Genomic DNA, 22,966 nt, shown 5'->3' with positions numbered 1-22,966 from the left:
AGGGCAAGGGCTAGGGCTAGGGTTAGGGGTAGTGCCAGGGCTAGGGCTAGGACTGTGGTTAGGGCTAGGCCTAGGGCTAGGGCTCGGGTGAAGTCTAGGGCTAGGGTTAGGGCTAGGTGTAGTTTAGTGCTAAGGATAGAGTTAGGGCAAGGGTATGGATTAGGGTAAGTTAGGGTTAGGGTTAGGGTTTGGGCTTAGGGTTAGGGTTAGGGTTAAGGATTAGGGTTAGGGTTAGGGTTTATGGGTATGGTGAGCATTAGGGATAGGGTTAGGAATAGCGGTTAGGTTTAGGGTTAGGGGATAGGGTTAGGTTTAGATTTTGGGTTAGGTTTAGAGTTAAAGTTAGGGTTAGGGTTTAGGCCTATGGTTAGGGTTAGTGTAAGGTTTATCGGTTAGACTTAGGGTTAACTGTTAGGGTGAGGATTTGATGTTTGGGGTTAGGGGTTAGTGTCACTGTTAAGGTTATGGGTTAGGGGTTAGTTTTTGGGGTTAGTGTTAGGGTTAGGGGTTTAGGGTTATGTTTAGGGGTAAGGGATAATGTTAGGTTTAGGGTTAGGTGTTAGTGTTAGTGTTAGTGGTTAGAGTTAGGTTTATGGTTAAGATTATGGTGAAGGGTTAGGTTTAGGGTTCAGGTTAGGGTTAGGGGCTAGTGTTGGAATTAGTGTTAGGGTCAGGTTTAGGGTTTAGTGTTAGGGTTAGGGTTAAGGTTAGGTTTAGTGTTAGGGTTTAGGGTTAGGGTTACCATTTGGGTTAATGTTAGGGTTAGGGATAGGATTAGGGGTGAAGTTTGGGGTTAGGGGTTAGCGTTAGGTTTAAGTTTAGGTTTAGTTTTAGAATTAGGCTTAGGGTTAGGGGTTAAGGTTAGGGTTAGGGTTAGGTGTAAGGTTTAGTGTTAGCGCTAGAGTTAGTGTTAGCGGTTAAGGTTAGAGTTAGTTTTAGGGTTTGGGGTTAGGGTTAAGGTTAAGGTTAGGGGTTAGCGTTAGGGTTAGTGGTTAGGGCTGTTAACGTTATCGTTATGGTTATGGTTAGGGCTAGGGTTAGTATAAGAGGTTAGGGATTTTCGGATTAGGGTTAAGGTTAGGGATAATGTTAGGTTTTGGGTTAGGGCTAGGGCTAGGGTTAAGTTTAGGGTTAGGGTTAGTGTCAGGGCTAGGGCTAGGGCTATGGTTAGGGATAGGGCTAGGTCTAGGCCTAGGGTGAGGTCTAGGGCAAGGACTTGGTCTAGGGCTATGGCTAGCGTTAGAGCTAGATTTTGAGTTAGGACTTGGGTTAGGGTTAAGATTAGGGGTTAGCATTAGGGTTAGGTTTAGAGGGTAGGGTTAAGGTTAGTGTTAGGTGACACGGTTAGGGTCTGGGTTAGGTTTTGGGGTAAGGGTTAAGGTTAGGGTTAGGGTAAAGATTAGGGTTAGGGTTAGGTGTTAGGGTTAGGGTTAGGGTTAGGATTAGTGGTTAGGTTTAGAGTTAGGGTTAGGGTAAGGTTTAGCCGTTAGTCTTAGGATTAACTGTTTTGTTAGGGTTAGAGGTTCGGGGTTAGGCAATAGGGTTCTTGTTAATGTTAAGGGTTTGCGGTTAGTGTTAGTGTTAGGGGTTTAGTGTTCGGTTTAGGGGTCAAGGATAGGGTTATGTTTAGGGTTAGGGGTTAGGGTTAGGATTATTGTTAAGATTAGGGTTAAGGGTGCCGGTTAGGGTTCACGTAAGGGTTAGGGGTTAGTGTTGGGGTTATGATTAGGGGTTAGGTTTAGGGTAAGCGTTAGGGTTAGGGGTTATGGTTAGGGTTAGGGTTAGTGTTGGGGGTTAGGGTTAGGGTTAGAGGTTAGTGTTAGGATTAGCGTTAGGGCTAGGGTTAATGTTAGGGTTAGGTTTTGGGTTAGGGATTAGGGCTAGGATTATGTTTAGGGTTAGGGTAGGAATTAGGATTAGGGTTATCGGTTAGGTTTATGTTTAGGGTTGGGGGTTATGATTATGGTAGAGTCAGGGTTAGAGTTACGGGTTAGGGCATTTATGGTTAGGGTAATGGTTAAGGTTAGTGTTAGGGTTAGTATTCGTGGTTAAGGTTGTTAGGGTTAAGGTTAGGTTTAGGCATAATTTTAGGGTTAGGGCTAGGGCTAGGGTTTAGCCTAGGTCTATGGCTAAGGCAAGGGCTAGGGTTAGGTTTAGGGCTAGGGCTAGTGTTAGGGCTAGGGTTAGGGTTAGGGTTTGGGCTAGGGTTAGAGTTAGTGTGAGGGTTAGGGTAGATCTAGGGTTACGGTTAGGAGTTAGGGCTAGGGTTTGGGTTAGGGCTTAGGGTTATAGTCAGTGGTTAGGGTTACGTTAAGTGTTAGGAATAGGTGTTAGTGTTAGGGTTAAAGTTAGCGGTTAGGGTTAGGGTTAGGGGTTAGGCTTAGAGTTAGGGTTACGTTAGGAGTTAGAGTTAGGGTTAGGGTTAACGGTTAGCAGTTAGGGCTTAGAGTTAGGTTAGGGTTAGGGTTAGGCTTAGGGGTTAGGGTTAGCGTTACGTTTAGGTTTAGTGTTAGGGTTAGGGGTTAGAGTTAGGGTTAGGTTTAGGGCTGTGGTTTAGGCTTTGGTTTAGGGTTAGGGTTAGGGATTTGGGTTAGGGTTTGAGTTAGCGTTACAATTAGGGTTAGCGTTAGGTTTAGGGTTAGGATTAGGAATTACGATTAGGCTTAGGGATTAGAATTAGGTTAAGGTTTAGTTTTAGGGTTAGAATTAGTGTGAGTGTTAGGGCTTAGGATTAGGGTTACCGTTGGTGTAAGTTTTCGGGTTAGTGTTAGCGGTTAGGTTTAGGGTTAGTTTTAAGGTTTGTGGTTAGGGTTATGTTGAGGATTAGGGTTTAGCGTTAGAGTTAGTGGATAGGGCTGTTAGGGTTAGGGTTTTGGTTAGGGTTGTGGTTAGAGTTAGCTTAAGAGTTTGGGTTGTTAGGGTTAGGTTTAGGGTTATGTATAGTGCTAGGGTTTGGGCTAGGGCTAGGTTTAGGGCTAGAGCTAGGGCTAGGGTTAGGTTTAGGTTTAGGGTTAGTGTTAAGGCTAGGGCTAGGGCTAGGGCTAGGGTGACATCTTGGGCTAAGGCTAGGGCTAGGGCCTGGGTTAGAAATAGTGTTAGAGTTAGGACTTGGTTTAAGTTTAAGGTTACAGGTTAGGGTTAGGATTACAGTTAGGGGATAGTGGTAGGGTTAGCGTTAGGGGACACGGTTAGCGTAAGAGTTAGGTTTTGGGGTTAGGGTGAGGGTTAGTGTTAGGGGTTAAGGTTTTGGTTAGGGTTAACAGGGTTAGGGTTAGGGTTTATTGTTAGGGTTATCATTAGGGTTAGGGTTAGGATTAGGGTTTAGAGGTAGGGTTACGGATTAGGGTTAGTTTTAGGTTTAAGGTGAGAGTTAGAATTAGGGTTAGGGTTAGTGGTTAGGTTTAGAGTTAGGGTTAGGGTAAGGTTTAACGTTTAGTCTTAGGGTTAACTGTTATGGATAGGGTTATAGCTTTTGGGTTAGTGGATAGGATTTGTGTTAAGGTTAAGGATTTGGGTTTAGTGTTTGGGTTAGTGTCCGGGTTAAGGGTTTAGTGTTATGTTTATGGGTAAGGGATAGGGTTAGTTTTAGGGTTAGGGGTAGTGTTAGCGTAATGGGTTAGTTTTAGCGTTATGGTTAAGATTAGGGTTAAGGGTTAAGTTTAGGCTTCCAGTAAGGGTTTGAGGTTATGGTAGTGTTAGCGTTAGTGTTTGGGGTTAGGTTTAGGCTTACAGTTAGGATTAGAGTTAGGGTTTGGGGTTAGGGTTAGTGTTAGGGGCTAGGGTGAGGGTTAGGCTGAGTCGTTAATGTAAGAGTTAGGTTTAGGGGTATGGGTTAGGGGTTATGGTTGTTAGGGTTTGGGTTAGGGTTAGCGCTAGTGTTTGAGGTTAGGTTTAGTGTTATGGTTAGGGTTAGGTTTAGAGTTAGTGTTAGAGGTAGTGTTAGGGTTAGGGGTAAGGGTTAGGGTAAGGGTTAGGGTTAGGGGTTATGGTTAGAGTTAGGGATAATGTTATGGTTAGGGGTTAAGGCTAGGTTTATGTTTAGGATTAAGGTTAGAATTAAGATTAGGGTTAGGGGTTAGGGTTAGGGTTAACGTTAGGGTTAGGGTTACAGTTATGTTTAGCGGTTAGGGCTTTTAGGGTTAGGGTAATGTTTAGGGTTAGTGTCATTGTTAGTTTTAGGGGTTAGGGTTGTTAGGGTTAGGGTTAGGTTTAGGGATAATGTTAGAGTTAGGGCTAGGGCTAGGTTTAGGTCTAGGGTTAGAGTTAGGGTTAGGGGTTAGGGCTAGGGTTAGAGTTAGGCATTAAAGTTAGGGTTATTGGTTAGGGTTACAGTAATGATTAGGGATAGGTGTTAGGGTTAGGGTTAGTGTTAGGGGTTAGGGTTAGCGTTAGGGTTAAGGTTAGGAGTTAGTGGTAGTGGTAGTGCTGGGGTTAGTGTTAGATTTAGGGTTAGGGTTTAGGGGTTAGTGTTAGGGCTAGTGTTAGGGTTAGCCGTTAGGCATTAGGGTAAGGGTTAGGGTTAAGGTTAGTGTTAGGCTTAGGGTTTACGGTTAGTGTTATGGTTAGGTTTAGGGTTAGGGTTTGGGTTTAGTGTTATGGTTAGGGTGAGGGTTAGGGTTTAGGTTTAGGGTTAGGGTTATGGATTAGGGTTATGGTTAGGGTTTAGGGTTAGGGTTAGGATTTAGGATTAGGGTTAGCGTTAGTGGTTAGGGTTCAGTTTATGGTTAGAGTTAGGGTTGTGTTACGGTTAGGGTTAGGGGTGTGGGTTAGGGTTAGCGTTAGGGGCTAGGTTTCGAGTTAAGGGTTACTTTTAAAGTTAGGCTTACGGTTAGTGTTTCGGGTTAGAGTTAGAATAGGTTTATGTTTAGGGTTTAGTGTTAGAGTTAGCATTATGGTTAGGGTTAGTGTTAGGGCTTAGGATTAGTGTTACAGTTAGGGTTAGTGTTAGGTTTAGGCTTAGGCTGACGCTTAGGTTTAGGGTTAGGATTATGGTTGGTGTTAGTGTTTAGGGTTACGGTTATTGTTAGGGTTAGTGTTTAGAGCTATGATAGGGTTATGATATTAGGGTCTGGGTTAGTGTTAGTGTTGTGTTAGGTTTAGGATTAGGGGTAGGGATTATGGTTAGGGTTAGTGTTAGTGGGTTAAGCTTAAGGTTAGGTTTGGGGTTAGGGTTAGGATTAGTGTTCCTGTTAGGGTTATGGTTAGGTTTAGGGTTAGTGTTAGGTGTTATGGTTCTGTTTAGTGTTAGGGTTAGGGTTAGTGTTAAGTGCTAGGTTTAGGTGTAATGTTCATGGTAGCATTTAGGGTTTAGCATTAGGGTAATGTTTAATGGTTAGTCTTAGGGTAACTGTTATAGTTAGGGTTAGCTGTTTGGGGTCTGGGTTAGGGATAGTCTTAAGGTTAGAGGTGAGGGGTTACGGTTTGGGGTTACTGTTAAGGTTAGGGGTTTAGTTTTAGGTTTAGTGGTAAGGGATTGGATTAGGTTTAGGGTTAGGGGTTAGTGTTAGGGTTAGGGTTATGGGTTAGGGTTAAATTTAAGAGTAAGGGTTAGGTTTAGGTTTATGGTTAGGGCTAGAAGTAGAGTTAGGGATGGGTGTTAGGTTTAGGGTTAGGGTTAGCGGTTAGTGTTAGGTTTAGGGGTAAGGGTTAGGGTTAGGTTTCGGGTTAGGGGTTAGTGTTAGGGTTAGGGGTTAGGGTTAGGTTTATGGTTAAGATGTTTAGGGGTTAGGTTTCGGGTTCTGGTTAGTGTTAGACACTAGTGGTTAGGGTTAAGGTTAGGGTTAAGGTTAGTGTTAGGTTTATGTTTAGGGGTTAGAGTTAAGGTTAGTGTAAGATGGTTAGGTTAAGAGTTAAGGGTTACTTTTAGGGTTAGGGTACGGTTAGGTTTTAGGGTTAGGTTTAGTGTAACGTTTAGGCTTAGGGTTTATTGTTATGGTTAGGGGTTAGGGCTAGGTTTATGGTTAAGATTATGTTTAAGGGTTCGGTTTAGGGTTCCGGTTAGTGTTAGACCCTAGTGTTAGGGTTAGGGTTAAGGTTAGGGTTAGGGTTAGTGTTAGGTTTATGATTAGGGGTTAGAGTTAGGGTTAGTGTAAGATGGTTAGGTTAAGAGTTAAGGGTTACTTTTAGGGTTAAGGTTACAGTTAAGGGTTAGGGTTTAATGTAAGGGTTAGGGTTAGTGTTAGGGTTTAGGTTTAGGGTTACGGTTACGGTTAGTGTTAGGGTTTGTTTAGGCTTAGGCTTAGGGTTATGGTTAGAGTTAGGGTTAGGGTTTAGAGTTATGATAGGGTTAGTTTAAGGTTAGCGTTATGATTAATGTTAGGGTTGTGTTAGTTTTAAGGCTAAGTTTAGTGTTAGGAATTAGGGTTAGAGTTAGTGTTAGGGGGTTAAGGTTAGTGTTAGGGTTAGGAGTTAGGTTTGTGTTAATGTTCTGGCAAGGTTTATGGTTAGGGATAGGGTTAGGTTTAGGGTTAGGGTTAGGTGTTACTGTTAAGTTTAGGGTTATCGATAGGGTTAGTGTTAGTGTCAAGTGTTAGGTTTAGGGTTAATGATTAGGGTAGCATTTAGGGTTAAGGGTTAGGGTAAGGTTTAATGGTTAGTCTTAGGGTTAACTGTTAGGGTTAAGATTAGCACTTTGGGATTTAGGGTTAGGGATAGTGTTAAGGTTAGGGGTTAGGCTTTGGGATTAGTATTCGGGTTAGGGGTTTAGTTTTAGGTTTAGGGGTAAGGGATAGGGTTAGTTTAAGGGTTAGCGGTTAGTGTTAGGGTTAGGATTAGATTTATGGGTTAGGCTTAACGTTAAGGGTAAGGGTTAGGTTTAAGTTTAGGGTTAAGATTAGAAATAGGGATAGGGATAGTTGTTAGGCTTAGGGTTAGGGTGAGGGGATAGTGTTAGGGTTAGGGTAGGGATAAGGTTTAGTGGTTAGAGTTGTTAGGGTTTTGCTTAGGGTTATGGGTAGGGTTTGGGGTTAGCATTAGGCTATGTTTACGGTTAGGTTTAGGGTTAGACATTAGGGTTCAAGCTAGGGTTAGTGTTAGGGCTACGGTTAGGTTTAGGGTTAGGCATTAGTGTTAGGGTTAGGGATAGAGGTTAGGGTTAGGGTTAGGTTTAGGGGTTAGGGTTAGGGTAATGGTTAGGGTTAGTGGTTATGATTAGGGTTAGTGTTAATGTTAGGGTTTTGGGTTAGGGCTATTGGTTAGTGTTAGTTTTATGGTTTGGGTAAGGGCTAGGGTTACTGTTAAGGTTAGAATTAGGGATTAGGGTTATGGTTATGGGTTAGGGCTAGTTTTATGTATAGGGTTAGGGTTATTATTAGGATTAAGGTTAGGTGTTAGGTTAGGGTTGGGGTTAGGGATTAGGGTTAGGGTTAGTGTTAGCATTAGGGTTACGGTTAGGTGTTACGGCTTTTAGGGTTAGGGTAATGGTTAGGGTTAATGTTAGGGTTACTATTAGGGATTAGAGTTGTTAGGGTTGGGGTTAGGTTTATTAATGTTAGTGTTAGGGCTAGGGCTAGGGTTAGGGCTAGGGCTAGATCCAGGGCAAGGGCTATGGTTAGGTCTAGGGCTAGGTCTAGGGCTATTGTTAGGTCTAGGTCTAGGGCTAGGGTAAGAGCTAGGGTTACAGTTAGGGCTATGGTTTGGTTAAGATTAGGGGCTATGGTTAGATTTAGGTTTAGGTGTTAGTGGTAGGGTAACATTTAGGGTTTGTGGTTAGAATGAGGGTTAGGTGTTAGGGATAGAGGAAAGGGTTAGCATTACGGTTAGGGTTAGGGTTAGTGGTTAGTGCTGTCAGGGTTAGGGTTATTGTTAGGCTTAGCATTAGGTTTAGTGTTAGTGGTCAGGGTTGTTAGGGTTATGGTTATGGTTAGGGATAGTATTAGGATTAGGGTTAGGTGAGGGTTAGGGCTAGGGCTAGGGCTAGGTGTAGGTCTAGTGTTAGGGTTAGATGTAGGGGTAGGGTTAAGGCTAGGCATATGGCTATGGTTAGGGCTAGGGCTAGGCCTAAGACTAGGGTTAGGTCTTGGGCTAGGGCTAGGGTATGGCTATGTTTAGAGCTAGGGTTAGGAATAGGGCTTGGGCTAGGGTTAGGGTTAGGGTTAGGCATTAGCGTTAGTGTTAGGGTTAATGTTAGGGCTGTTAGGGTTATGGTACGATTAGGGTTAGGGTTAGTGTTATGGTTAGGGTTAAAGTTAGCAGTGTTAGGGTTTAGGATGGTTAGCGTTATGGTTATGGTTAGGGATAGTGTTAGGATTAGCGTTAGGGATAATTTTAGGATTAGTGTTAGGGATAGGGTTAGGGCTAGGGCTAGGTCTAGGTCTAGCGCTAGGTTTAGGTTTAAGGTTATGGTTAGGGATAGGCTTAGGTTTATCGGTTAGGGTAAGGGTTAGGGTTAGGGTTAGGAGTAGGGTTTTGGGTTAGTTTTAGGGTTAGAGTTTTGTGTTAGGGTTAGTGTTAGAGTTAGGGTTAGGATTAGGGTGAGATTTAAGAATTAGTCTTGGGGTTAATTTTTAGTGTTAGGGTGAAAGGTTTGTTGTTAGGGGTTAGGATTATTGTAAGGGTTAGGTGTTATGGTTTAAGGTTTGGGGTTTGTGTTAGGGTTAGATGTTAATTGTTAGGTTTATGGGTTAGGTTTAGGATTAGGTTTAAAGTTAGGGGTTAGCGTTAGCGTTACGGGTGAAGGTTAGGGTTAAGTGTTATGATTAGAGTTAAGGCTTAGTGTTAGCATTAGATTTCAATGTTAGTGCTAGGGTTAACTTTCAGTGTTAGGTTTAGAGTTAAAGTTGAGGTTTAGGGTTAAGGTTACGGGTTAGGGTTAGGATTAATTGTTAGGGTCAGGATTAGAGTTAGGGTTAAGTTTTAGGGTTAGCGTTATCAGTTCGGTTAGGGTTAAGGGTTAGGTTTAGGGTTTAGGGTTAGGGTTAAGGTTTCATGTTAGTGTTAGGTTTACAGTTAAGGGTTATTTTTAGGGTTAGGTGTTAGGGTTATGTTAGGGTTCATGGTTACCATTAGGGTTAGGGATTTGGGTTAGGGTTACGTTTAGGTCTAGGTGTCAGGTTAAGGATTAGGGTTAGGGTTTGGTGTTGGTTTTGATGTTTTGGTTGGGTTTGGGTTTGGGGTTCTGGTTGAGGTTATGGTTAGGATTACGGTTAAGGTTCAGGGTTAGGGATGGTGTTGGGGTTAGGGTTGGCTTTAAGGTTAGGGTTAGGGGTTAGGATTAGGGTTGGGATTAGGGTTTGGGGTTATGGTTAGGGTTAGTTTTAGGGTATGGTTAGGGTTAGGGTTAGGCATTAGGGTTAGAACTTAGGGTTAGGGTTTAGAGTTAGGGTTAGGGTTAGTGTTAGGTGTTTGGGTTAGGATTAGGGTTAGGGTTAGTAGTTAGGGGTTCGGGTTATCATTAGGATTAGGGTTAGGTGTTACGGTTAGGTTAGGGTTAGGTTTAGGGGCTAAGATTAGGGTTAGGGGTTAGGGTTAGGGTTAGGGTTAGAGGTTAGGGTTGGGGATTGGGGTTAGTGTTAAGGGTTAGGGTTAGAGTTAGGTTTAAGGAGTAGGTTTTGGGGTTAGAGGTTCTGGTTAGGGTTAGCGTTATGTGTAATGTTAGGGTTAGGTTTAGGGATATGGGTTAGGATTAGGGTTAGGTTTAGGTGTTAGGGTTAGGGTTAGTGTTTGAGTTTAGATTTAGGGTTAGTGTTAGGTGTTAGGGTTAGGGTTAAATGTTAGGATTAGTGTTGGGGTTAGGGTTTGGGGTTAGGGTTAGGGTTATATTTAGGGTATGTTTAGGGTTAGTGTTAGGAGTTAGGGTTACAACTTAGGGTTACGGTTTAGAATTAGGGTTAGGTTGAGTGTTAGGGTTAGTGTTTGGTGTTAGGGGTTAGGGTTTGGCGTTACGAGTTAGGGTTAGTGTTAGGTTTAGGCTTGAGTGTTAGGCTTAGGGTTAGTTTTAGGGCTTAGGGTTAGGGTTAAGGTTAGGGTTTCGGTTTAGAGTTAGGGTTAGGTTTTGTAGTTAGAGTTAGGATTAAGTGTTAGGGTTAGGGTTAGGGTTATGGGTTAGGAATTCTAGTTGCAGTTATGGTTAGGGATAGGATTAGGGTTAGGGTTTAGGATTAGGGTTAGATTTAGAGGCTAGTGTTAGCGTTAGTGTTTGTGGTTAGTGTTAAGTTTAGGGTTAGTTGTTTGGGTTAGGATTAAAGGTTAGGATTGGGATTAGAATGAATGGTTATGGTGAGGTTTATCAGTTTTTAGAGTTAAGTATTAGGGATAGGGATTATGTTTACGGTTAAGTTTGGTGGTTAGGGTTAGGTTTAGAGTTAAGTGTTATGGTTCTGGTTAGGGGGTTACGGTTAGGTTTAGGGTTCAGGGTAGTGTTAGGGTTAGCGGTTAAAGTTAGGGTTTCGGTTAAGTGTTAGCGTTATGGTTAGGACTTAGTGTTAGTGTTAGGGGTTATGTTTAGGGTGGATTTAGGAGTAGGCATTAGGTAAGGGTCAGGGTTAGTGTTAAGTGTTAGGGTTAGGTTTAATTGTTCAGGTTAGGATTAGTGTTAAGTGTTTTCGTTAGGGTTAAGTTTCAGTGTTAGGGTTAAGGGTTAAGAGTTAAGGTTAGGTTTAGGTGTTATGGTTAGCATTAGCTTTTATGGTTAAGTTTAGTGTTTAGAGTTAGTTTTGGGGATTAGTGTCAGGGGTTAGGCTTAGGGTTCGGGGTTAGGGTAATTGTTAGGGCTTAGTTTCAGCAGTTAGTTTAAGGGCACAGGACCTGTAAAATATATGATGAGAGCGGTCCAGACTGGGTAGCCATGACACCACACCATCATACACTGGGCCTTGGGGCCTGACTGTCATACAGCACTCAAACGGAGTCTCATCTCACACATGGCATGGCTGGATTGTAGGCATGCTTAACTCTAAGAATGGAATAAGTGTAAGAAATAGGTTTAGGGGTTACAGGGTAGGGTTAGTTTTAGGGTTAGGGGTTAGGGTCTACATTTAGCATTAGGGTTAGCGTTTAGGGTTAGGGTTAGGTTTAGGGGGAGGGTTAGAGTTAGGGTTTAGGATTTGGGTTAGGGTTAGGATAAGGTGTTAGGGTTAGCATTAGGTTTTATGGTTAGCATTAGGGTTATTGTTAGGTGTTAATTTTAGGATTAGAGTGAGGGATTAGGGTTTCAGATTCAGGTTAAGACATGGGCCGTGTATGATCTATCAGGGGTGGGGAACTGGGAAGATCACCTGGGCATGGGCCCCAGCCTTTCGTGTAGGACACAGGGGCATAGCCTCATCTCATGCATGGCATGGGTGGATTGTAAGCTTCTTTAACTTTTCAAATTGAAGAAGTCTGCGAATTAGATTTGGGGTTGGGGTAAGGGGTTACGATTAAGGTTAGGGTTAGGTGTTAGGAACTAGGATTAGGTTGAGGGCTTACAGTTAGTGGTGGGAATTACTGTTAGGGTTACTGCTACAGTTCGGGATTAGGACTATGTTTCGTGGTTAGGTTTAGGTTTAAGGTGAGGGGTTATGGTTAGGGTTAGGGATTAGGGTTAATGTTAGCAGTTAGACTCATGGGTTATGGTTAGGGCTAGGGATTTGGGTTAGTGTTAGGGTTAGGGCTTAGGTTTACTGATTAGTGTTAGGACAAGGGCCCTGTCTAATCTATGGGGCACTGGTGGTGTGGAGCATGGCTGCATTCCCACTCCATTGTACCCTGGGCTTTAGGCTCTGACTGTCATGCAGGACTCAGGCAGAGCCTCATCTCATGCATGTCATGGCTAGATTGTAGGTTTGCTTAACTCCTAGAATGGAAGAAGTGTGAGCATTAGATTTAGGGTTAGGGTTTAGGATTAGGTTTAGTTTGAGGGTAAAGGGTTAGGGTTAGGAACATGGTTAGAGTTTCGGGCTAACGTTAGTGTTAGGGCTAGGGTTTAAGGTTAGGGGTTAGGTTTAGGGTCGTTGTTTGGTTAGGGTTAGGGCTAGGTTCATTGTAAGAGGTAGAGTTAGGGTTAGGGTTGTAGTTAGGGTTAGGGTGAGGGTTAGCGTTTTAGGGTTAGTGTTAGTGGTTAGGTATTACGCTTTTGGTTATGGGTTCGTTTTAGAGTTGGGGCTTCGGGGTTGGGATTAGGGCTAGGATTAGGGATGAGGGTTAGTTTGAGAGGTTAGGGTTAAGCTTACCTTAGGTTTAGGGGTTAGGTTTAGCCTTAGGGTTAGAGTTCGGGGTTGGAGTTAGGGATTCGTGGTTAAGGCATGGGTCCTATGTGCTCTATGCAGGGTCGGGACTGAGAGCATGGCTGGTAACCCACTCCATTGTACCCAGGTCATGGGACCCTGGCTCTCATGTGGGACACAGGAGCGGAGCGTCATCGCACGCATGGCATGTGTTGGTTGTAGGCTTGCTTATTTCTGTGAATGGAAGAAGTGTGAGAATTACATTTAGGGTTAGGGTAATGGGTTAAAATTATGGTTAGGGATAGGTTCTGTGGTTACGGTTAAGGTTAGGGTTTAGAGTTAGTATTGGGGGTTAGGGTCAGGGGTTAAGTTTAAGATTAGGGGTTAGGGTAAGTGTTAGGGCTTAGCTATAGTGGTTAGTTTAAGGGCAGAGGACCTGTCATATCTATGTTGACAGTGATGCGGACAGGATCACTGCAACATTACATTATCGTACACTCAGCTTTTGACCCTGACCCTCATGCATGACTCAGGCAGAATCTAATCTCATGCATGGCATGGCTGGGTCGTAGGCTTGCTTAACTCTGAGAATGGAAGGAGTGTGAAAATTAGAGTTAGGGTTATGGTTAGGGCTTGGAGTTAGGGTTTAGGGTTAGTGTTAGGGTTAGGTAATAGGGGCTTGGGGTTGAAGTTAGTGTTAGGGTTAGGGGTTAGATGTTAGGTTTAGGGGATAGGGTTAGCATTAGGTTTAGGGTCAGGGGGTTAGTGTTAGAGTTAGGGCTGGGGTTAGGGTTAAGGGTTAGGATTAGGGGTGATGGTTAGGTTTAAGGTTAGGTTTAAAGGTTAGGGTTAGGGTTAATGGATACGGTTAGTTTTAGGGTTAAGTGTCATGGATAAGGTTAGGGTTAAGAATTAGGGTGCGTGTTAACAGTTAGAGTTCAGGTTAAGTGTTAGGGTTAGGGTTAGTTTTTAGGGTTAAGTGTTAGAATTAGGGTTAGGGGTAGTGTTAGGGTTAAAGGTTAGTATTAGGGTTAAGGCTTAGGGTTAGGGTTAGGGTTAAGGGTTAGGGTTAGGGTTAAATGTTTGGGTTAGGTTTAGGGTTAAGGTTTTGGGTTAGGGTTAGGGTTAGGGTTAATGGTTAGGGTAAAGTTTAGGGTCAAGTGTTAGGGTTAGGGTAGGGATTAACAGTTAGTGTTAGGGTTTAATTTTAGGTGTAGGGATTTGGGGTTAAGGGTTAGGGTTATTGTTAGGGTTAGGAGTTTGAGGTTAGGCTTTGTGGTTTGTGTTAGGTTTAGGGGTTATGTGTTAGGTTTACGAGTTAGGGTTGGGGTTAGGTTTAGGTTTAGGGGTTAGGGATAGGGTTAGGTATTAAGGTTAGGGTTAAGGGTTAATATTATGCTTAAGGGTTAGGGTTGGGGTTAGGTTTAAAGTTTATTGTTAGGGTTAAAGTTTACGGTTAGGTTTAGGGTTAACGGTGAGTTTTAGGGTTAAGGTTAGAGGTTAGGGTTAGGTTTAGTGTTAATTGTTAGGATTAAGGTTAGGCTTAAGGCTTAGGGTGAGGGTTAATGGTTAGAGTTAGGGTTAAGGGTTAGGTTTAGGGTTAGAGTTAAGGTTTTGGTCTAGCATTAGGTTTGGTGTTAAAGGTTATTTTTAGGGTTAGATATTAGGGTTAGGTTTAGGGTTCATGGTATTAGGGTTAGGTATTAGGGTTAGGGTTAGGGGTAACGGTTAGAGTTAGGGCTTAGGGTTAGGGTTAGGGTTAAGGGTCAAGGTTAGGTATAATGCTTTGGGTTAGGGTTAGCCTTAAGGGTTAGTGTGAGGTTTAATGGTTAGCCTTAGGGTTAAGTGTTAGGGTTAGGTTTAGGGGTTTGTTGTTAGCAGTTAGGGTTAGTCTGAGGGTTAGAGGTTAGGATTTGGGTTACGATTATGGCTTAGGGTTAGATTTAGGATTCGCGGTTAGTGTTAGGGTTAGGACTAGGGGATAATGTTAGTTTTAGGTGTTAGAGTTAGGATTAGGGTTAAGAGTTAGTGTTAGGGTTATGGTTAAGTGTTAGGGTTAGAATTAAGATTTAGGGTTAGGGTCAGGGTTAAGGTTTAGGGTGAGTGTTAATGGTTAGGTTTAGGGGTAAGTGTTAGTTTTAGGATTAATGGTTAGGGTTAAGGGTTAGGATTAGGGTTAAGGGTTAAGGTTAGTTTTAGGGTTAAGGTTTAGTATTAGAGTTAAGGGTTTGTGTTAAGGTTAAGGTTAAGGATTAGGGTTAGAGTTAAGGGCTATGGTTAGCTTTACGGTTAAGGGTTAGGGTTTATGGTTACATTTTAGGATTAGCTTTAAGGTTTCAGGTTAGGCTTAGTGTTAGACTTAATTGTTATGGTTAGGCTTAGCTGTTAGGGTTAGGATCAGGGTACAGGGTTAGTGTTAGGGTAAGAGGTTAGGGTTAGGGTTAGGGTTTAGGGTTAGAGTTAGGGTTAGGTCTAGGTTTTAGGGTAAGGTTTAGGGTTTAGTTGTTATGGTTATAATTAGGAGTTAGGGTTAGAATTATGGGATAGGGGTTGTTGTCAGTGTAAGTGTTATGCATTCCGTTCAGGTTAAGGGGTTAAAGTTAGGTTTGCTGTTAGGTTTATGTGTTAAGGTGAGCAATAGGGTTAGATTAGGTGTTATATTTAGGGTTAGGTTTATGGGTTAGGGGTAGTGATTATGCTTAGGGCATGGGCTCTGTCTGCACTGGGGGTGGTTAGGGTGCTGAGATTGTCACCGGGAACCCACTCTATCATATTCTGGGTATGAGTCCCTGGGTTTCATGCAGGACACAGTGGCAGAGCTTCCTTTCACTCATGGCATGGGAGGATTGTAGGCTTTCTTAACTCTGAGAAAGCAAGAAGTCTGAGAATTAGATTTAGGGTTAGGATTATGGTTAGGGTTAGGGATTAAGGTTAGTGTTAGGGTCAGGGCTTAGGGTTAGTGGTTACAGTGAGGTTTAGGGTGGTTGTTTGGTTAGGGTTGGGGCTAGAGATATTGTAAGTGGTAGTGTTAGGCTTAGGGCTGTCATTAGGGTTAGGATTAGGGTTAGTGTTTTACAGTTAGTGATATGGTTTAGGTACTACTGTTATCGTTATGGGTTAGGGTTAGATTTAGGGGGTTAGAGGTTGTGTTTAGCGTTAGGGTTAGGGTTAGCAATAGGGTTAGGGTTAGATGTTATGGTTAGGGTTAGATTTTATGGTTAGGGTTAGGGGTAGTGGTTAAGATTAGGGATTAGGGTTAATGCATAGGCCCTATCTGCTCTATGCCTGGTCAGGAACAAGGACCATCACCGGGACCCCACTCCACTGTACCCAGGGCATGGGACCCTGCCTCTCACCTGGGATACTGGGATGGAGCCTCATCTCACACATGGGTGGGTTGGTTGTAGGCTTCCTTATCTCTGCAAATGGAAGAAGTGTGAGAATTACATTTAGGATAATGATAAGTGGTTAGAATTATGGTTAAGGTTAGGGATTAGGAGTAGGTTTAGGGGTTAAGGTTAGGGTTAGGGGTTAGGGTTAAGGTTAGGGTTTAGGATTAGGGTTGGTGTTTAGGGTCTTGGGTTAGGTGTTAGGGTTAGTGTTAGGGCATAGATTTAGCGGTTAGTTTAAGGGCACAACACCTGTCTATCTATTGGGGGGGCACGGTCGCTGCAGCACCACTCCATCATTCCCTGGGCCTATGGCCCTGACTGTCATGCATCACTCAGGCAGAGCCTCAGCTCACACATGACATGGCTGGATTGTAGGCTTGCTTAACTCTGAGAATGGAAGAAGTGTGAGAAACTAGGTTGGGGTTAGGGTTCGGGGTTAGGAGTTAGGGGTTAAGGTTAGTGTGCGGGTTAGGGGTTCGGTGTTAGGGTTTGGGTTAGGTTTAGGGTTAGTGGTTAGTGTTAGGGTTAGGACTAGGGTTTAGCAATACCGTTAGGTGTCAGGGTTAGGATTAGGGTTAAGAGTTAGTGTTTGGGTCACGGTTAAGTGTTAGGGTTAGGATTAAGGTTTAGGGTTAGGGTTAGGGTTGACGGTTAGGGTCAGTGTTAATGGTTAGGGCTGGGGTAAGCATCAGGGTTAAGAGTTAAGGTTAAGGGTTAGGATTAGGATTAAGTTTTAAGGTTAGGGTTAGGTTTAAGGGTTAGTATTAGTGTTAAGTGTTTGTGTTAGGGTTAGATTTAAGGGTTATGTTTAGGGTTAATGCTTAGGGTTAGGTTTAGGGTTAAGGGTTAGGGTTAGGATTTGTGGTTTTGTTTTAGGGTTAGGTTTAAGGGTTCAGGTTAGGGTTAGTGTTAGAGTTAAGTGTTATGGTTAGGCTTAGCGGTTAGGGTTAGGATCAGGGTTCAGGGTTAGTGTAAGAGGTTAGGTTTAGGGTTAGGGGTTAGGGTTAGGTTTAAGTTTAGGTCTAGTCTTTAGGGTAAGGTTTAGGGTTTAGCTGTTATGTTTATGGGTAGGAGTTATGCTTAGAATTATGGGATTGGGGTTGATTTCAAGGTAAGTTTTATGCATTAAGTTTAGTTTATGGGATTAATGTTAGGGTTAGGGTTACAGTTATGTGTTACGGTGAGCAATAGCTTTAGGGTTAGGTGGTATATTTAGGGGTAGGGTTATGGGTTACGGATAGTGTTTATGGTTAGAAAATGGGCCCTGGCTGCACTACGGTGGTGAGTTGGGGGGCTGGGATTGTCGCTAAGAACTGCCTTTATTGTATGATGGGTGCAGGACTGTGGGTTTCATGCAAGACATAGTGGCAGAGCGTCCGTTCACACATGACATGGGAGGATTGTAGGCTTGCCTAACTCTGAGAATGGAAGAAGTCTGAGAATTACATTTAGGGTTAGGATTATGGTTAGGGTTAGGGATTAACATTAGTGTTAGGGTGAGGGCTTAGTGTTAGGGGTTAGTGTTAGGGTTAGGGTGGTTGTTTGGTTAGGGTTAAGGCTAGAGATGTTCTAAGTGGTAGGGTTAGGCTTAGGGTTGTCATTAGGGTTAGTGTTAGGGTAAGTGTTTTACAGTTAGGTATTACAGTTATGGTTATGGGTTAGGGTTAGAGTTAGAGGTTAGAGGTTTGGTTTAGTGTTAGGTTAGGGTTAGTGTTAGCAATAGGGTTAGGCTTAGGTGTTATGGTTAGGGCTAGGGGTAGCGGTTAGGCTTAGGGATTAGGGTTTACACATGTGCCCTATCTGCTCTATGCTGGGTCAGGAACAGGGAGCATCACTGGGACCCCACTCCATTTTACCCAGGACATGGCACCCTGACTAACTTGGGATACTGGTGTGGAGCTCATCTCACGCATGGGTTGGGTTGGTTATAGGTTTGCTTATCTCTGCTAATGGAAGAAGTGTGAGAATTACATTTAGGATAAGGGTATGGAATTAAGAATATGGTTAGGGTTAGGGATTAGGAGTAGGTTTAGGGGTTAGAGTTAGGGTTAAGGGTTAGTGTTAAGGTTAAGGTTTAGAGTTACTGTTGGGGGCTAAGGTCAGGGTTAGTTTAAGGGTTAGGTGTTACAGTTAATGTTAGGGCTTAGATTTAGCGGTTAGTTTAAGGGGACAGGACCTGTCTATCTATGGTGAGAGGGGGGCGGGCAGGGTCACTGCGACACCACGCCATTGTACACTGGGCCTAAGGCCCTGACTGTCATGTAGTCCTCAGGCAGATCCTCATCTCATGCATGGAATGGCTGGATTGCAGGCTTGTCTAACTCCGTGAATGGAAGAAGCGTGAGAATTAGATATAGATTTAAGGTTAGGGTTAGGGGTAGGGTTAGGGTGAGGGTTAGGGTTTAGGGTTTGGGTTAGGGTTAGGGTCAGTGGTTAGGTTTAACATTGGGTGTTAGTGTTAGCATTAGGGTTATGGTTTAGTGTTATGGGTTATGGTTAGGGTTATGTTTAGGGTTAGGGTCAGGGTTTAGGGTCATGGATTCGGGTTAGTACATGGGCCCTATGTGATATATCAGTGGTGGGGAGCTGGGAAGATCCCCAGGGCCCCACTCCATTGTACGCAGGGCACGTGCCGCTGCCATTCATGTAGGACACAGCAGCAGAGCCTCGTCTCACACATGGTACGGGTGGATTGTAGGCTTCCTTAACTTTTCAAATTGAAGAAGTCTGAGAATAATATTTGGGGTTAGGGTAAGGGGTTAGGATTAAGGTTAGGGTTAGGTGTTTGGGACTAGGATTAGGTTTAGGGGTTACGGTTAGAGGTTAGAATTAGGGTTAGGGTTACAGTTACAGTCAGGGATTAGAATTATGTTTAGTAGTTAGGTTTAGGTTTAGGGTGAGGGGTTATGGTTAGGGTTAGGGATTAGGGTTACTGTTCGGATTTAGGTTCATGGGTTACTGTTAGGGCTAGGGATTAGTGTTAGTTTTAGCTTAAGTTTAATGATTAGTGTCAGGGCACGGGCCCTGTCTAATCTATAGGGCACTGGGGGCATGGAACGTGGGTGCATCCCTCCTCCATTGTACCATGGGCCTTGGGCTCTGTCTGTCACACAGGACTCAGGCAGAGCCTCATCTCAGGCATGTCATGGCTAGATTGTAGGCTTGCTTAACTCCTAGAATGAAAGAAGTGGGAGAATTATATTTAGGGTTAGGATTAGGGTTAGGGTTTAGGTTTAGCTTTAGGGTAAAGGGTTAGGGTTAGGAATATCATTAGGGTTAGGGGATTACATTAGTGTTAGTGCTAGGGTTTAGGGTTAGGGCTTAGGGTTAGGGTAGTTGTTTGGTTAGGGTTAAGGCTATGCTCATTGTAAGGGGTAGGGTTAGGCTTAGGGATGTGGTTAGGGTACGGGTTAGGGATAGCGTTTTAGGGTTAGTGTTAGTGTTTACGTATTACGGTTTACATATAACCCGTGCTTACGGGTCCTTGTCAGAGTTAGGGGTTAGGGGTTGGGGTTAGGGATGAGGGTTAGTTTGAGAGTTTAGGGTTAAGCTGAGGGTTAGGTTTAGGGGTTAGGTTTAGCGTTAGGGCTAGCGTTAGAGGTTAGAATTAGGGATTAGGATGAAGGCATGGGCCCTATATGCTCTTTGCAGGGTCGGGATTGGGAGCATCGCTGGGACTACACTCCATTGTACCTAGTTGATGGGACCCTGGCTCTCATATGGGACACAGGGGCGGAGCGTCATCTCACACATTGCATGTGTCGGTGGTAGGCTTGCTTATTTCTGCGAATCGAAGAAATGTGAGAATTACATTTAGGGTTAGGGTTACCGGTTAGGATTATGGTTAGGGATAGGGTCTGTTGTTAGGGTTAAGGTTAGGGTTTAGAGTTAGTGTTGGCGGTTAGGGTCAGAGGTTAAGTTTAGGGTTAGGGGTTAAGGTTAGTATTAGGGCTTAGATTTAGTGGTTAGTTTAAGGGCACAGGACCTGTCTAATCTATGGTGAGAGAGGTGTGGAGAGGATTGCCACGACACCACCCCATTTTACTCCTGCCTTAGGCCCAGACCTACATGCAAGACTCAGGTGGAGCCTCATCTCACACATGGCATGGCTGTATTTTATACTTGCTTAACTCTGAGAATGGAAGAAGTGTGAGAATTAGGGTTAGGGTTAGGTTTAGGGGTTTGGTGTTACGGATTAGGGTTAGTGGTAGTGTTAGGTGTTAAGAGTTAGGGTTAATGTTAGGGTTAAAGTTAGTGTTAGGGTGAGGGTTAGGGTTGACGTTAGGTTTAGGGTTAGGGGTTAGTGTTAGGGTTAGGGGTTAGGGTTAGCGTTAGGGTTGTTTGTAGGGTTATGGTTAGGGTTAGTGGTTTAGGATTAGGGTTAGGATTTAGGTGTTAGGTTTATGGCTAGGAGGTAGGGATATGGTTAGGATTAGTGTTAGGGGTAAGAGTTAGGTTTAGACTTAGGGTTGGGTTTGGGGTTAAAGTTAGGGGTTAGGGTTGTCGTTGGGGTTAGGATTAGGGTTGACGTTAGGATTAGGGTTAGGGTTAGGGATTGGGGTTTGAGTGTAGGTTGGGATTGAGGTTAGGGTTCAAATTAGGGGTTACGGTTAGTGTTAGGCGTTAGGTCAATCCTACAATCCACCCCTTTATAGTGGCTTTCTCTCAGTGAATGTAAGCCAGAGAGGAGTCATGAACAGTAACGCTTACATTCACTGAGAGAAAGCCACTATAAAGGGGTGGATTGTAGGAAACACTTAGCCAGAGAGGAGTCATGAACAGGAACGCTAAGTGTTATCCTCTTCCTATGAAATGACTCTTTCTTAATTGTGTTTGAGAGAACCTCTCACACTTCTTCCACTCTCAGAGTTAAGCAAGACTACAATCCAGGCATGCTATTTGTGAGATGAAGCTCCGCCCGTGTCCTGTGTGACAGTCAGGGCCTCATGCACAGGGTACGAAGGAGTGGGGTCCCTGTGACACTCTCTGTCCCTGAGCCTTCATAGAGTATACAGGGCCCGAGCCTAAAACTTACCATTAACCCTAAGCAATAACCCTAAACGTAATCCTCACCAACCCGCTGACATTAACCCCTAACACTAAATGTAAGCACTAATCTTAACGGTAACGGCTCACCCTAACCCTAACTCCTAAAACTAATCCTGATTCCTAACCCTAACCCTACCCCTAACTCTATTCCTAAACCAAATCCTAAGCCCTAACCCTAACCCTAACCCTAAATGTAAATCTCATACTTCTTCCATTATCAGAGTTAAGCAAGCCTACAATACACCCATGCCAAGCGTGCGATGAAGCTGCGCCTTTGTGTCCCACGTGAATGGCAGGGACCCCTGTCCTCCATAAGATGGAGTCGGGTCCCAGAAATGCTCCCAGTTCCTGACCTCTGCGTAGAGCAGATGGCGTCCATTCCCAAACCCTAAACCCTAGCTCTCACCCATCACTCTAATCTTACCCATACCACCTAATCCTAACCCTAATGCTAACACCAAACCCTAAACCTAACCCTAAAAATAACCCTAACCCTAATCCAAAACCCTACCCCTTAACACTAACACTAACCCCTATTTATAACCATAACACCTAAACCCTAACACTAACTCAAAAACTCTTACCCTAAGCCTAACACTATCACAAACCCTAACCATATCCCTAACCCTAACAACAACCCTAACCCTAACAACGACCCTAACATTAACCCTAAACCATACCCTAACCTTAACCCTACCGCTAACCCTAACTCCTACCCCTAACAGTTAACCCTAACACTAACACAAACAGTAACCCCTAACCCTAACCCCAAACACTAACCATAACCCCTAATCTGAACCCTGACCCCAATCCCAACCTCAACCCCAACTCCAACCGCTAATCTTAACCGTAACTCTAATTCTCACGCTTCTTCTATTCTCAGAGTTAAGCAACCTTAAAAATCCAGCCATGCCATGAGTGAGATGAGGCTCCACCAGCCCTGAGGTCTGGGCCCAAGGCAACGATACAATGGTGTACTGTCATGGCGACCCTCTACGCACCCTTCTCAACATAGATTAGACTGGTCCTGTGCCCTTAAACTAACCACTAAACGTAAGCCATGACACTAACCCTAAACCCTAAACCTAAACCTAACCCCTGACCCTAACCACCAACACTAACTCTGAACCCTAACATTAACCCTAACCACAGACACTATCCCTAACCAAAATCCTAACCCATTATCCTAACCCGAAATGTAATTCTCACACTTCTTCCATTTGCAGAAATAAGCAAGACTACAACCAACCCATGCCATGTGTCAGATGACGCTCCACCCCTGTGTCCCACATGAGAACCAGGGTCCCATGAACTGGGTACAATGGAGTGGGGACTTGGTGATGCTCCCAGCCCCAACCCTGAATAGAGCAGATAGGGCCCATGTGTTAACCATAATCCCTAACTCTAACCCCTAACCCTAACCCTAAAGCTAAACCTACCAACTAAACTTAACCATAAGCTTAACCCTAAACTCTCAAACTAACCCTCATTCGTAACCATAACCCTAGCACAACCCCTAACTCTTACCTGAACCCATAACTAAAACCATAATACCTAACCACTAACACTAACCCCAAAACCCTATCCGTAACCCTTACCCTAACCACAACCCTAACCCTAACCCTACACCTTACAATGAACCTAGCCATAACCCTAATCAAACAATGACCCTAACCCTAAAACCTAGCCATACCACTAAATGTTAGCCCCTAAACCTTAATGATAGTCTTAACCCTAACCCTTTACCCTAAACCTAAACCTAAACCTAAGCCCTAACCCTAATCCTAACCCTAAATCTAATACTCACACTTCTTCCATTCTAGGAGTTAAGCAAGCCTACAATCTAGCCATGCCATACTTGAGATGAGGCTCTGCCTGAGTCCTCCGTGACAGTCAGAGCCAAGGCACAGGGCATGATGGAGTGGGGACGCAACCACACTCCACACCCCCGGTGCCCCATAGATTAGACAGGGCCGGTGCCCTGACGCTAATAATTAAACTTAAGCTAATACTAACCCGAACAGCTATCCCTAACAGTAACCCAGGAATCTAACTCCTAACAGTAACCCTAATGCCAGAACCTAAATATAACCCCTCACCCTAAACATAAACCTAACTACTAAACATAATCTGAATCTCTAACGATCACAGTAAATCTAACCCCAATTCTAACCTCTAATGGTAACCCCTAAACCTAATCCTAGTACCTAACACCTAAAGCTAACCTTAATCCTAAACCCTTACCCTAACCCCAAATGTAATTCTCAGACTTCTTCAGTTTGAAAAGTTAAGGAAGCCTACAATCCACCCATGCCATGCTTGAGAGGAGGCTCTGCCCCTGTGTCCTCCATGAAAGCCAGGGGCCCATGTCCTGGGTATGAT

Source organism: Lemur catta, chromosome 27 (genome assembly GCF_020740605.2).
Source record: "Lemur catta isolate mLemCat1 chromosome 27, mLemCat1.pri, whole genome shotgun sequence".
Classification (NCBI taxonomy): Eukaryota; Metazoa; Chordata; class Mammalia; order Primates; family Lemuridae; genus Lemur; species Lemur catta.
The sequence above is the reverse complement of the archived record's forward strand: the minus strand, read 5'-3'. Positions refer to the sequence as shown.